Below are 15150 nucleotides of genomic sequence, written 5' to 3'. Positions count from 1 at the left end.
CACTATCCTAACCAACTACAATCCTTACCTTCCTTTCTACCACTATACCCTCCCCACACCGCTTTAACCCCTTACTCGAGGGACCGGGACAACTTAGTTTGTCACAAACTACATTTATTAAAATAGAAATAAACAGACATACAAATGAACACACAATATATATATATATATATATATATATATATATATATATATATATATATATATATATATATATATATATATATATATATATATATCACATGGTATGATACAACAGATGTCTCCAAAGACGCATAAAGGGTCTTCTTATGTGAGATTTATATTTGGTATCCATTTGGTATGCAGAATAATAAACATCCAAACAAAATATCAATATAAGAAGGCAGGTTCTTTTCTATTTACCCACAGTAGATGGATTGCTGGCAGTACTCCTGAGTGGGTTGTCTTTTAGATGAGATGCTAAACAGTGTCCCCATCTGTCTGTGTTGGTGGTAGTTTAGGTAGATGTAAAAGACCCCATGGTACCTATCAATAAAGTGTAGGTACTTTACTGTTCACATTTTTATTAATCCAAATTATGTCTTCATTTAACTTACAAATACCTGGATATATATATAATAATATTAGTGCACACTAATTGTCCCATACTTTCATAATTTATAGTCTGATTTTTCTTAAAATATCTACTGTTTTGCATTTCTTATTAAACAAGATCTCATTTGTTATGGCTAACCACATTCTCCATATAATAATTTTTATCAACATTTTCCACATACCTATCACGCTTTTCTTTATAATACCCATACAGGTTCATGTCCACATTAATACTTCCACCACTGTTAACTTTCAATATACCATCATTGCAAACTTTTTTCATTTTTTTCAACTATTTTACAATTTAACAAAGCATGACAAGATGCCCTTTCCTGTTTGCAGATTAAATGCAATCTTGCGGATTATTTTTTATATGACATACTTCCCTTCACTGTCAACTTATTTATTGATAATCTCTATAATAAATTCTGACATGTTATAAAATTTTTCCATCTCATTTTTCTCATCTTAATAGCCTTAACCATATATTTATTCCAGTCTTTCCAAGGATTAATGTAATAAAATTGTTGCATAATGTTTTCATACCAGTCTCTTCTACTCATCTCAATTAACTTTCTATGTTCATAGGTTCATAGGTAGATACTAGGCTTTCTGCCCGAAGGCATTTATAAACGTAGCCGGAATGTGTTGGCTTTTGCCGCCCCCTTATATTAGTTCCCTGTGCCTCTGTCCAGCAGAGCCACTGAAGTGATCCCCGGGGTAAACTTTCTCTTTCCCATCCACTCGTCAAGGTTTCTTTTGAAGAGGGTTAGCAAAGAGCTCTGCCTAATGTATATTGGAATCTTGTTCCAGAGCATGGGAAGTCTCTGGGACAGCAATCTATCCCTAAAGCACATCCTATTTATTGTTGTGGTGAGATTTATATCCCTGGAACGTGTGGCTCGAGGGGATATGGTTTTCTTTAGGTGGAACATGTCCATCATTTCTGGGTTGCACATGGCCTTATATGTCAGGCAGAGATCACCTCTGAGTAGGCGGTATGCAACTGAGTACAGCTGGAGTTTCTTCAGTTGAGCTGCATAGGGCATCTGCTTGAGGCCAGTGATCCTCTTGGTGAGGAACTTCTGTGGTCTTTCCAGTTGTTGCAGGTGTCTTGTAAGGTACATCCCAAATGGGGCATTGTACTCTATGATGGGTCTGATGAGTGATGCATAGATGGGCCCAATGACCTCTTTTGATCTGGATGCAAACCCTTTTGTGATTAGGCGGGCCATATAGAAGGATTTTCTAACCACTTTGGCAATGTGATAATCAAAGGAGAGGTTACTATCTACTTGGGTCCCCAGATCCCTTATTACGTCTTCCATATTTAGGAGGTTAATCAAAAATTACCTATGCATACATTGTATCTTGCCTGCTTTCAAATAAAATAACTAATATAATGAATATAATAAATATAATAATTATTAATGCATACTGTCCTAAGCATCTAAATAACTAGAACAGCTACCCAAGAAAAATAATATAATATTAATCATATCTCACTAAATAATAGAAATAATAAAAATATAGAAATATAAAATATGACGTAACATATAATATGATATAACATAACATATAATATAACATAACATAAATTTAGGCTACTCAGTATAGGTTTAATACTATCATTAAATAAAACAGGTCTAAAAATTAGCGTATCTCGACCTAAAATTACTGAATAATAAAATGTGAATCAATAATATATATTGTAAAATAATGATCATAATGTATAATCATGACAATAACTGATAATTATTAACCCTCCACCACTGTCGACTAATAAAGAGTTATGAAACCATTAATTTGTCGCCTCTCATTTTTCATTTTTTGACTCTCATTTTAAAAAATTGTGAGAATAAACAGCTTTTGATTAGGAAGTGTCACACTACCATTATTAGTATTTATGCTGTAGGTTGAACATAGTTATTTTTAGGTTATTTTATATATTTTACATATTTATCTACTTTATATAGTTTAATAATCAAAATATTGGGCCTTTTTCTTTTAGTTTCAAAGCCTGTTATTATTACAGTCTCAGTGTATGAATTTTTATTATGTTAATAGAGAATTGCAAATGCACCTTATTTAGCTGTGATCTGTACCTATAAGGAGCTAAAGGGAGAGCAAGGGGTGTGGTTAAGTGTTTCAATGCTGGTATTTAAACTCACTTGTAATGGTGTGAATATTTTGCTTGTCTGAAGAAGTTAGTGCAAGGTACTAACGAAAAGCTTTTACAGTGGCTTAATAAAATTTGTTGTTTTTCATGTTTTTTATGTTTTGGACTGGCCTGAGTCGAGTTCTTGGCTTTTGAATTTGCGGTGGTTTTTCGCTGGGTAGAGTCCCGTGTTTTGAGGTTTCCAATGTCTCTGTTAATGAGCTCCATGTTGATGCGCTCCATAGCTTTGCAGACCAAGCTAGTTAGGCTTATAGGGCAATAGTTCCCAGCGTCCATTATGGCTCCACCTTTGTGGAGCGGAATAACCGTTGCTGTGCACCCCTCTGTGGGCACGTAGCCTGTGGAGAGGCTGAGTTTAAACAGTGTGTTTAGGTGAGGGGTTAGTTCATATTTGAGCTCGTGTAGGATGCAGCCTGGGACACTGTCCAGTCCCATTGATGCTGTGTTTTTGGCTTTGGAGAGGGCTGCTTTAACCTGAGTGTCTGTGATTTCAGGGGCACTACATTCTTCTGGTATAGTTATGGGTCCTTTTGGGGGTGAGAGTGGGGTGACGTTTGCACTGAACCTGTCTGCCAGGATGTTGGCTATATCGGTTGGTTCAGTGTATTTTGTGCCATTCTGCACTAACTCCGAGAAGATCTGAGAATTTCCACTTAGATTCTTGTCATAGCTAAACAATGCCTTGTGGTTATCTTTGAAGTCTATGGCAATTTTTCTTTCGAAGCTAGCCTTAGATGATTTTATGAGGGAACGTAGTTTCTTGCAATTACTGATCAGGGATGTCTTCCCTTCTTGGGATTTTACTCTTTTCTGTACTTGTTTCCTCCTTCTATTGTACAGCTTTTTTGTAATCATTTTATTTCTATAATTTCTTATTTTGATGTTTTTCTTTTCCACATATTTATTCTCTACATATCTTGATATTTAAACTCAGATATTTCCTTTCCAATACAATCCATTCTTTTACATTTTGCTCTTAAAAATCAATATAAAATACAATTGTATGTATTAAACATATACCACCCTTTTCTACTGACATACAAATCACCCTCTCATAATAGGATCTAATCTTTAACCCCAAAATATATTGAATACAATATGCAATACTTCTTTTATAACTTTTCTGGTGTTATATAAATTCCTGCGAGGTAACTTATTTTACTCATAACAGCAGTATTAATTAAATAAGCTCTCTTCTTAAATAATATTTTAAATGCTGTCCATTGTCTTACCATTTCCTTTAAACTTTCTAATACCTGCTACCATTGCCTTATAGTATCTGCATTCCTGAACATTATTCCTAGCAAATACATTTCTTTCTCACTAAAATTTATTCTAAGTTCCATGTTCTCTCCCAAACCTTTCCTCTTTTTTCATTAAGTTTTTAAAGCAACTTTTATAAATGCATATTTTGAACTCCTCAGCCCTTATCTCATTCCTATAACTTCCTCATGTATCAGAATAATATCATCTGCATATGTCATGAAAACTGGTATGTTAATTATCACTAACGTTCTAAATTAAACCCTAAATGTGCTTCTGTTCACATTTCCAACTACAACATTCATAAGCAAAGAAAATAAAATATTACTCAACAGATATCAATGTTACATAGTATGCCATCATAATCATTCTTAATCACTTATGTTTTATCCTATGATTCATTAATATGTTCCATAAATAATTATGTTCTATTCTGTCAAAGTATATAATATCATCTATGACTTCTTTAATGACAAATAATACATCTCATATTATATTATTTAATTCCATTTCTTGTTCTTATACCATAATTTAATATTTTCTCAAATGTACACTTTATAATCTGCAAGAAAATGTTACAATCAGCATTGATTAAAGTAATAGGTTTTCAATTATTAATAAATTCATTATCATCCTTTTTCTGAGTGAATTTAATTACTACTTCACAATTTTTTTTATTTATAAAATCTTGTTCTAGCCTTCCTTTCAATGCCTTAAGAAGAGTATACTTTTAGCCAATTCTCCATCTTTTTATACATATCATAACTCAACAAATCTATCCCCAACACTGAATTTTTCATTAACATTCTAACTTGTTATGCAATTCCACCATCAAAATATGAATTTCTAATAATTCAAGTGATTTTTCCCAAAAATTAATATATAATTTTAAATATTCATCTTTCTGTCTTTTTCAAATATATTTGACACAAACTCCTTTATGTTTCTAGCAATTCCTGCCTGCCCCATTCATACGTCTCCATTTTCACTTTTTATCTTAGTCATAAAGCATACATTTTTCCTAAGTAACATTTCCTAAGTATGGTCACACTTCTTTCTTTCCCTTTAAAATGCCTTTGTTTAAATAATAATGCTGTTATTATTATTATTTTATTTTCCTTGTACAAATCCTGCTCTTTTTTAAAGAATGCTATTTTATTTTTTCCCAACATACCCAGTACATTGCCTCTTTATCTATTATAAGATTTTTTCTTTGTGCCTCTCAAGTACTTGTAATTCTACCATTCAGTCCTTGTATTATAAAACTTTGTCATAGTAATATGATCTTTCTAGTAAAATTTTACTTTGTAGTTCTACTTTTTTTTTTTCCAAAAATTCTCCAATGAATCTTTTTATTCTTTAAAAAAGAGAAGGATTCTTCTATTGAATTATTCTTAGTAGCATCTAACCATACAGCTAAATGAGCAGAAAACACGCAAAATATTACTCCAAACTCAATTTCTTTTAAACTCACTGAAATCAAAACATAATCTCAATTTTCATTGGTAATTTCTTATACTTTCAATGTTCCTTTTCCCATAATGTTCCACAATGCAAAACTTATTTAATAGTTTTAATCTTGTCCTAGTTTTTATAATTTCTAAACTTAAGATTTAAGTCCTGATTATATGTCCATATTGACAATAACATATTTTTTATCTGTTTTAACAAAATCTATACTACTGTTATTCTATAAACATCTTCTTCCCACATCATATATAATGCTGGATTTCTTCTAGTCTTAACTATATATATTTTCTAAAACTGTAGCTGCATTTCTACATAAAAAGTAATTTAAATTCTTAGAATTTGATAAATGTTAGCATCAGAACTTCATTTTCAAAAGTCACAAAATGATTCATACCACAGACTAGTAAATGAATGGATATTTTATGGTTTTAACCCTAATCGAAAAAAAAAAAAAAAAACAGATTCTCCCATGTGCAGTACTTAACAGTGTCATTTTTAGTTCTTATTCTTACCAACAACCTTTTTTATATATATTTATTTTCCACAGGTGTATTTTTTCTGTTTTCAAATTGTTTTAGAACTTCAGAATATAGTTTTGTCCATAGTCCTCACTTGCCATTTAATTATCTTTTTTTTTAAAACACCTTCTCTGTTATATCAGGATCATAAAACTTTTTATTCCTGACATGGATCTTTCTGGTTCATCATTGTGACCAAAACATCATCCTTCAAACCCCAAGACCGTGCTTCATTTATAATCACTCCCTTTGTTTCCTGTTCTCTGGCTTCAATAAATACTGAGTATTTGTAATATCCACTTTTTCAAGCTAATCAATACTGACTGACTCCACGCCTTCAGCATTCTCCTTCAAAACATTATCATTATTAGTGGCTCCATTCTCTTGTCTTCTATGACACTTCATTGCCTCACACCTCCTGGCCATCTCCATGCCTGGAATGGCAACATGCATGCCCACTGCAATGAGCAGGGAAAGTTTCCTGATGCCTTGTCCAACATTTTCCTAGTAGTATAAATACCACTCTGGGTATCCCCTGGTAAGAGGTCACTAGCCTAATGAGACTAACCTGGTAATCAAAGAATAAATAAACAAACAAACAAACAAACAAACAAACAAACAAACAAACAAACAAACAGATAAATAAATAAATATATACATAAATAAATAAAATTTTCATTCCAACCACCATCACATGAAGAAAAAAAAATGTATAATCACACACTACTGTGGAATAAGAGTAGCCAAGTTGCCCATCAAGGTCACATTGCATACCTTTACTAGAAAATATCTGTTACCAGGGCAGACTCTGTCTTGCAGCTGGTCTGTTATAAACATCAGTATGCTATTAGTGATACATGTTAATTGGCTGCAATTAAACTGCTGAATATCAAGTGGTCCGGCAGTTGGCAAACACAGTCTAAAAAGCACATGGTGGTGGTCAGTCTAAGAGACTGCGTCCACCACCAGATTTTTTTCTGCAGCATATTTCAAATTTATGGGACTGCTCTTCAGTAGTTTGTATATTTTCATCTTGAATAAATTTGTATCATCATCAGACAAAACATTACAATTTTACAAGATGAAACATCTTGAGTAGTCCTAAAAGATGTCAAAAAAGAGAGATACAAGTATGCTTACTGAAGTTATCAAAAGCATCCTGGCAAGTGGCACACTACAAAACATATGCATTCCTTTCCTGCTCCCAAAACATGCCTGATCATGTTGGTAACTCAAGCATTTAATTTAAAGGATTAACTTAGCAGAGTGGGAAATGAATCAGAAATCAGTAGCCATGAAAAGACACTTGTACTTGTATGGATATCAAATCTTATGATTAATATATTCAGCTGTTACCAGTGGTGGTGCTGCAGTAGCATTGTTGCTTCACAGTAAGACGTTGTCCTGTTCGATTCTCAGCTAGAGCATCTTCTGTGTGGAGACATGCATGAATGGGTGTACCTTCGTTGAAGGTTGTGCGTCAGAGCTGGCAATTCAGCACATAAAAATCTACTGCCAAACATTAGCAGACCGGTGTTCTGCTGTGGCGACCCCTAACTGGGAAAAGCCAAAAGACGCAACAACCAGTCAAGCTGATTAAACAGAAGCAAACCCAGTAATGCTACGCAGTATAATATCCTACATGAATAATGCAGCACCTAGACACATAGTGAAGTTCTTCTTGAGTGTTTTATTAGGACTGGAAAGATATGTCAAGGGTAGAAGCCCAAAAGATGGAATCATTGCTGCTTCTGAAATACTGTGCAAGTGAAAAGTGACAAAAAAAATGGATGTAACTCCTTGGTGATATGCACAGGTTATGTGATAGTTCACTAATATTGTTAGACCATGCACCATGCATACCCATCCAAGGACTGGTTCACAGATAAGTGCATTGTATAAGTCAAAATGATGTTCTTATGCATTGGTCACTGCTGTGGAACCTAATGCAGAACTGAATTATGGGGGCAGACATTGATTATCAATGACTCTGTAAGCCACACAGATACAGTATGTTGGAGTGCACCACTGATGTAAACAGGAGGCCTGCATAGTGGATGCCATTAAACTGCTGCCCAGCATGAAGTGTACCCAGACATAGGGATCAATACATGACAGTTTGAGCTTGAACAACCACTCTGCACTCTGTGGATAGTGATAGATATCCCAGAGCACAACCATTGATTCCATGGTTTATAAAATCTGTGAGATCTGCTGGACTCATTCTGCATTTATAATATAGTATCAGCATATTCATGTCATTAACTATATTTATACAAATGAGATACTTATCTTGAGCCATATGTGGGAATATCATTAGGACATATAGCTTTTGGTACAGCCAAATCCACAGACAGCACTGTTAGGTGTATGGAGGGTGGACAGAGGTGCCAACCTCATTGTTGGTGTTCTACAGGTGCGATGTATGATTATGTATTTTGAGCAGTACTTCTTTTCACAACTATTTAGCTGCTTCGTATTTTCACAGCTCATACATCTGCTGATTGACTTACTGTTCATGGACCACTTTATGTGATAGGTGCATTGATGGTGTGTTGCTATTTTGTCATGAATCATGTTTTGAATCTGGCATTGACAGGCTGTGATGACGATCTGTTATCTCAGGAACTACATTCTATAGTATATTTACTCACTGCTGTGATCTAGTGTCAGTGTTCCTGAAATGCATTGTGGGTATGATCATGATGCATTATCCATCTGCATGTCTACTACTCCCTGAGTGCAGATTCACAGGCACATCCTTTTGATGGAACACGTAAAGTGTTTTGCTCTTTTTCTTTTTTGCTGTTATCTTCTTCAATGCACACGATAGCTAGGGGTCCTGCTACTAACTTCATTCACATGCTTAAATATGTTAATTCAAGAAATGAAATTCTAAAAGTCCTGAAGAGCAAAGGTGCGCAATTGCTTTCATATGGTTAACAAAAATGCTATTGCGTAAGTGTTAAATATTATTGTAGTAGGAATCAGTTTCCCATATGGCTGTTTCAATAGACGGCATCACCATAAAACCAATTAAAAATACAATTGTTCATATTTCCTACAAGACTGGATTTCTCAAAGATGTTAACGTTTTTTATGAAGAAGCAATGAGAAGCTCACAATTAATATTACAAACTGACTGACATTCACCTCCAAAGTCTAGGTCCCATGTACTTTTTTTTAAACAAGAAATATCTTTATTAAATTATCACTTATGACACTGGCAATCATACATTTATATAAATTAAAACAGAACATAACGTCATAATTTTAGTTGCAAACATTATATATTTGCAATCTATCATGACTGTCAGTCAAATATTACATAGCTCATTCGAATCCTGCTTTCTTTTAAACCTCATTTCATGTCTGCATGCATTGTTCCCACAGTTTCCATTTTCCTATGTAGTCTGCTCCTACCCTTTTCCAAAGATCTCATTTCCAGGTGTTTTATCTGTGTTACTATATTCCCTACTTTTAGTACAGCTGGTTTAGATTTTGATTTCCATTTCCTAGAAATTGCTTGTTTTGCTGGACACCATAAAGAAACTCATCAAGGCCTTAGTATGTCCAGGCAATTCTGATTCTGTATTTTAGCTCAAAAAAAAAAAAAAAACTTTCCTTAGTCATATCAATTTGCTCACCCAGAATTTTGAGAAGTCTTCATGGAATTTTTAAAGTCTGCCAACTCATTATTGTTCTAGAAAATATCTTGACAATTACCTCTTTCTTTCCCATGACACTTCCAACATTTGCTGTCTACCTGAAGAAAAATTCTTTGGAATCTAATTGGGGTATACAAATTCCTATGTAAACACTTACAAGCAAATATCCTAAATCTTCTAGCATTTGTTGCATATTTGGGAGACATAATTATATTCCCCATTGTTTATTTGTGAGTTGCTTTTTCAATCTCTCTTCCCAATCCTATCTAAGCTCCTCTGATTGATTGTTATAGTTATCATGCAATATTTTATATGCTATACTAATTATTCCTTTTTAACAGCAGTTTCAGTTCTAGATTCTATTAAAAACTCTACCAGTGGTGGTCTGTTACTTATGAACCCCGTCACTGCTATCAGCTCTTAACAGTAGTATCGGTAAGGACTTTAAACTTAGGAAAAAGTAAGTTCAAAAAGTTTGGTGTGATAAAATCAGTGGCATTTATATTGTGATAATAACTCAAACATATTTTTAAAATATCACCAGAAGATATCTTTCAAAGTCGCCATCTCCCCTGACCCCACCCCATTTGTCAAAGTTGAACAAAAAAAAATTCCAAAGCTGACTACAGCCTCCTGATAGCGGGTATAAGCAGCTTCAAAACCACTGCCCCTTCAGTTGGAACTAGCACTAATGTTCAAGCCTACACCAAAAAATTATATGAGCACCTACATAGCTGTATGGACTCAGCAATTCCTGACATAATCAAATCAGCTTCCTCAAGGAAGAGTAAACCTGTCTTGTAGACAGCAGCAATAAACAGTCTCTATAATAAAAGCAACAAAATTCTGTCCAGGACCAAGAAGGAGCAGGTGCCAAATTGGAAGCAATCTCTCCTTTGTCTGAACAAGCAAATCAAGTCACTGGTAAAACCCTCTAAGGCCAACTTTGAGTCCAAATTGACCACATCCACTAAAGACAAGTACAAGGCTTTCTTTGCATACATCCACAGTTTCAAAGGTAACTCCCCAATTCTGCTCTAAATTGGTGGTCAAGAATACCACATACACAAACACCATAGATATAGCCAACCTGCTGGCAGACAAGCTCAGTGAAAACTTCAACCCCTGTCCCCCATCAGTAAACCAGGACATCCCCAGAACCTGCCCCTCTCCCCTCATTACCAGGGAGCAGGTCATTAATTCCCTCTCAAAGGCAAAGAATACAGCATCCATAGGACCCGACAAAATCTCTGGCTGTACACATGAACAAGAGATCTCAGTACCACTATGCACCCTATTCAACCAAAGCCTGTACCCCGGCTTCATCCCAGCAGAATGGAGGACAGCCACTGTCATCCCTCTACACAAAAGTGGAAAGTCCACCAACCCAGGCAATTATAGGCTCATTAGCATAACAAGGCCATGGAATGCATTATCATGAACCTTATAAACAAGGACATTAGCAACCTCCAAACGCTTGATCCCACATATTTTGGTTTTGTCAAAGGGAGATCATGCCTGTTAAACTTGGTCACCTTCTTTGAAAAATTCAGTAAAGCCATGGATGAGGGGAAGACAGTGCACACCTCCTACCTTGAGCTAGCCAAAGCATTCAACACTATTCCCCACTTGGGCATAATAGATAAACTTTCCCAGCTAGGCATCAACCGTATGTTACCAGATGGGTAGTTAATTGGCTCACTCCTAGAACCCACTCAGTCAAAATAGTGGTAGCCACAACTAGTAGGAGACCCGTAACAAGTGACGTACCTCAAGGATCAGTCTTGGGGCCTCTACTGTTTGGGATATACTTTTCTGAGGTGCAGGACAAAACCAGTGGTCTGTGGCTGACAAAGTTTGCAGATAACTGCAAGCTGGGCACTGTCATAAATTCCCCTAGTGTTGTGAGCATCCTCCAAAAGGGCCTTACCCAAACTAATGACTGGTGCCAGATGCATGGCCTCAAACTGAATGCCAAGAACTGCATCATTATCTTCTTTGAGGAAAATGGCATCCCACTAATTATCCACATTAATAACAATGTACTAAGCATGCAATCAGTCGTGAGGGACTTGGGCACCAAGGTTGATAGCAACCTGACTTTTGTCCACCACATTGCCTCTATTGTATGGAAGATTTTGTACATGGCCCACCTCATATGTAAGGGCATTTCATCCAGGAACAAGGAGATCATAACACTCCTGTACTTCTACCTTATCAGACACATTATTGAGTATAATGTTCTCTTCGGCATGTACCTTGCCAAGCTCATGCAGCTATTGGAGAGTCCACAGGGGTTCCTGACCAAGAAAATCCAGAGTCTCAAACACCTATCCTATACAGATAGGCTAAACTCTCTGACCCTCTACTCAGTCTCATACAGACTGCTCAGAGGTGACCTGTGCCTGGCATACAAGGCCGCCTCAGACTCAGCCTTGATGGAGTTGCTGCAGATCTGTATGTCAAACTCCATTCATGCAACTCACATGCAAGGCCTCAGCCTGATCTGTGACATTAATAGAACTTGTTAGCAGGATAGATTTTTGTCCCAGTGACTCTCCCATCTGTGGAATAGACTCCCTCTTCATGTCAAGCAGAGTACCTCACTAGTCCTCTTTTAAAGGAACCTGCACGACTGGATGGGAAACAGAAAATATACCCCCTGGGATCTCACCTATGTCCCTGCTGGACAGGGAAAACAAGTGCTGACTTATAGGTTCATAGGTTCATAGGTTGATACTAGGCTATCTGCCCTAGGGCATTTACAAGCCTAGCCAGAGTGTGTTTGGCTTTCACCACCCTTTTTAGATTAGTTGACTGTGCCTCTGTATAGTAGGTCACAAAAGATAGCCCATTTAAGGTTAGTTTACCATGCCTCTGTCTAGCAGTGACACAGAAGAGATCCCAGGGGTAAATTTACGATCTCCCATCCAAACGTCAAGATTCTTCTTGAAGAGGGGCATTGAGGGGCTCTGTCTAACATGGATTGGGATTTTGTTTCAGAGTGAGGGGAGCCTCTGAGATATGAATCTGTCTCTCCAGCACATTCTATTTATTTCTGTGCTGAGGTTTAAGTCACTGGAGCGTGTAGCTCTGATGGATTTGGATTTCTTGAGGTGGAGCATGTCCATTAATTCAGGGTTGGACATGGCTTTATACGTCAGGCACAGGTCGCCTCTGAGTAGGCGGTAAGCAACTGAGTAGAGCTGGAGTTTCTTTAGCCTAACTGCGTAGGGCATCTGTTTGAGTCCCTTGATCCTCTTGGTGAGGTACTTTTGGGATCTTTCTAGTTGTAGCAGGTGTCGGGTAAGGTACATCCCAAATGGAGCACTGTATTCAATTATGGGCCTGATGAGTGATGAGTAGAGGGGCACAATGACCTCTCTTGATCTAGATGTGAACCCCTTTGTGATAAGGTGGGCTATATAGAATGTCTTTCTAACCACTTTGGCAATGTCATTGTCAAAAAAGAGATTGCAATCTACTTGGGTCCCCAAATCCCTAATTACTTCTTCCGTACTTAACAGATTACCACCTATGTGGTAATTTGTGGGCACTTTGTTTTTCCCAAAGGGGATGACTATGCACTTTTTGGCATTTAGCTTTAGGCCATGGCTCTGGCACCAGTTATCTGTCTCTGTGAGACATTTTTGGAGGATGCTTGTGTCAGCCGGCGAGTCGATTATGGCCCCCAGTTTGCAGTCATCTGCAAACTTTGTCAGCCATAGTCCTCCTGTGTTAGCCTGTACCTCAGAGAAATATATACCGAACAAGAGAGGTCCCAGGACTGAGCCTTGTGGGATGCCACTTGTAACTGGTTTAGAGTCTGACATGGCACCTGCAATTCTGATCATGTGGGTTCTATCCCTAAGCCAGTTTGCAACCCATCTTGTGACATAGGGGTTGATATTTAAGTTGGTGAGCTTATTTATGATGCCTGAGTGAGGTATTGTGTCGAAGGCTTTTGCAAGGTCAAGATAGGCTGTGTGGACTACCTTCCCTTCATCTATGGCCTTGGTGACTGTGGGAACATGGGTGAAATTCTTGGCTAGGCTAACGAGGGCATCCAGATCAATAGCTTAGTATCATCCTTTGAACCTATCATCCTATGAACCTATAAAAATAACCAATTATTGCCTGCACAGAGCTGTATTAACACACTAGATTTCATTTTATGTATATTTGTATCTCAAAGTATCTAAAATCAAAATATCTAAAGCCATAATAGTGACAAATATAACCTATTAAATGCTGGGATTGTACAACAGTGAAATAAATACAAATTCCAAGTTTTTGATATTGTGACTTTTAAATATTTTTTGCCAGCCACAGTTTTTAGATATTTTGAATTCAGATCAAATTAGTGTAACACACCTCTCTCTTTCTCCTTATATATAAAAATATATAGTATATATATTTACAAATATATTAGTATAAATATATTTATACTAATCTATCCAAATACAATCTAAATAAGCTGGCCACATCTTACAATAACATTGCTAGAGTCGCCACTGGATCCCCTTTCCATACTCACCATTGTCAAAACCTAACAACTAGGATGGCTGGAATTCCAAAACCAGCTGCTTTTTCAACAATTAACTATTACCCACAAAATCTTGTGGCATCCTACAAATATTCCCATTCTCTCTAACCTGATCAACCCATATAAAAATCTCAGTACCCTACGCTCAGCAAATAAGCTACTAGTTGCAACCCTTAAATCCAACAACAAATCTGGCAATTGTTTATTTACTAACTCTATTGGAAATCATTGGAATAAGCTTCCTAGTAAACTAACATCCCTCACATCTACTCCACTTTTCAAAAAGCAATTAAAAACCTTCCTTAACTCACAATGGCTATGCCTATGTACTAATACCAGCTGAATCTCACTTATTTCTATTAACTTTTTTTTTTCCTAATTTTATTAAGTTTCTGTGTTAAACTTCTGTGCTTAAACTGTCTCTATATAGTCCTGTATTGATCTTTGTAAATAGTTAGCTCTTTGTTCTTTGCCTACTATGTTTAATCTTTCCTCATGTAATTTAAACATAGGCCTATCGATAAGGGTGTTTTTTTATGTACATTATTTGCTATATAACTAATGTGGAGCTTTTCTCCCCGGGCCTCTACTGAAAACTAGACTAGCCCGGTCAACAAATGTAAAATAAAATAAGTAAATAATAATAAAAAAATACACAGAGTGAGAGAGAGAGAGAGAGAGATAAGTGAATCTGAGGTGATTTTCCTATTGATGCCATTGTGCTGGCTTTATCATTCTCATTATTCTGGACTGCTTCTGCCGGGTTTAGTGATCCACCTTAGTTGCTTTGCTGTGTACATATTTTGCATACTATTCATTTAGTTTCCTTTGATACACTAAGTCAGTCTTCTTCTTTCAGCTTAACAAACTGTGTAGTGACTCTTTTATATATTCTGCTTGATTGTTGGTGTAGTTTCAGTATTCTTTGTT

This window comes from Protopterus annectens, chromosome 5.part1 (genome assembly GCF_019279795.1).
Source record: "Protopterus annectens isolate FY-2018-M chromosome 5.part1, PAN1.0, whole genome shotgun sequence".
Lineage (NCBI taxonomy): Eukaryota > Metazoa > Chordata > Ceratodontiformes > Protopteridae > Protopterus > Protopterus annectens.
Note: the sequence above shows the minus strand (reverse complement) of the source record.